Genomic DNA, 1,708 nt, shown 5'->3' with positions numbered 1-1,708 from the left:
AGAGTAGGACTCACTGCAGTGGGCCCCCCCCTCCAATGGCTCGAGGACGGATGATGGCTTCCCTGTTCCCCCACATAATTCCTCCCGCACAGCAATGCCTTTCTCCCTCAGCACTCAGTCTGCAGATGGAAAGACCACCTAAGGGACACAGGCAGGGTTGTAGCAGCAATGTTTTAATGAGTCTAAAGCGCGAAAGGAAGTGACTGCAAGTGGAGGCCCCCAGCGCAGGGAGGAGCAGGAGCAGCCCAGAATCTGTTCCCCTCTTCCTGTGGCTGAGTTCATAAAATCATAGAATCACAGAATCGTTTAGGGTGGAAAAGACCCTTAAGATCATCACGTCCAACCGTTAACCTAGCACTGCCATCCCACCACTTAGCCCTGTCCCTAAGCACCTTGTCTGACCGGCTTTTAAAAAACCAATAGGGATGGGGACTTGACCAACTCCCTGGGCAGCCCATTCCACAGCATGACAACGCTTTCTGTGAAGAAATTTTTCCTAATGTCCAACCTAAACCTTCCCCGGGGCAACTTCAGACCATTGCCCCTCGTCCTGTCATCCTTTACCAGGGAGAAGAGGCTGACCCCCACCTCCCTACAGCCTCCTTTCAGGCAGTTGTAGAGGGCAATAAGGTCTCCCCTCAGCCTCCTCTTCTCCAGACTAAACAACCCCAGTTCCCTCAGCTGCTCCTTGTAAGACTGGTGCTCCAGACCCCTCACCAGCTTTGTTGCCCTTCTCTGGACATGTTCCAGTTACGCAACATCTTTCTTGTAGTGAGGGGCCCAAAACTGAACACAGTATTTGAGGTGCGGCCTCACCCGTGCCGAGTACGGGGCATGATCATGTCCTGCTCCTGCTGACCACACTATTCCTGATAGCCATATAAAAGAAGAATGAAGTTTGCAGAAGGGTATTTGGGGCTGGAAGGTGGAAAAAGCATGTGATCTGAGGGCAGAAAACTTGGGTATCAGAAAAGGAACATGCATTGCCTCTCAGCCTTTTTATCCCATGGCTTACAGAGGCCAAGTTATTGACCTAATTATGTTTCTTTGGAATGTTTTTTGTTCTGAGTATCAGTAGTCCTACTATAAGGAAATTGATTATAAACAGCCATAGATGGAGCAATACTACAGATTGTGAGTAGTCTGGGCCTCCTAGCGTAGAGTTAGTATCAGAAGCAACTGCTGGGACTCTGGGCAAGAATCAGGAAAATCTAGCTATTTTACATTCTACCCAAGACTTAAAGAAGGAGATGTCTTTTTTAATCTAGGCTGAATCAGTATGTTCTTCGTAAATCCAAGACCTAGTTGTAGCTATGGGCGAAGGCTTTGCTGAAGGCCGGGTAGAGAACATCCACAGCCTTTCCCTCGTCTACCAGGCAGGTCTGCTGGTCATACAAGGAAATCAGGTTGGTCAGGCAAGACCTGCCTTTCATGAACCCATGCTGGCTGGGCCTGATTCCCTGATTGTCCTCCATAGGCCTGGTGAGCACACTCAAGATGAACTGCTCCATAATCTTCCCTGGTACCGAGCTCAGCCTGACAGGTCTGTAGTTTTCTGGATCCTCCTTCTAGCCCTCTTGAAGATAGGGGTCACATTTGCCAACCGCCAGTCATCTGGGACTTCCCCTGATATCCAGGACTGCTGATCAATGATGGAGAGTGGCTTTTTTTTTTTTTTTTTTTTTTTCTTTTTTTCTTTTTTTCTTTT

Source organism: Egretta garzetta, unplaced genomic scaffold (genome assembly GCF_000687185.1).
Source record: "Egretta garzetta isolate BGI_Z169 unplaced genomic scaffold, ASM68718v1 scaffold2001, whole genome shotgun sequence".
Lineage (NCBI taxonomy): Eukaryota > Metazoa > Chordata > Aves > Pelecaniformes > Ardeidae > Egretta > Egretta garzetta.
This window is presented reverse-complemented; position numbering follows the sequence as displayed.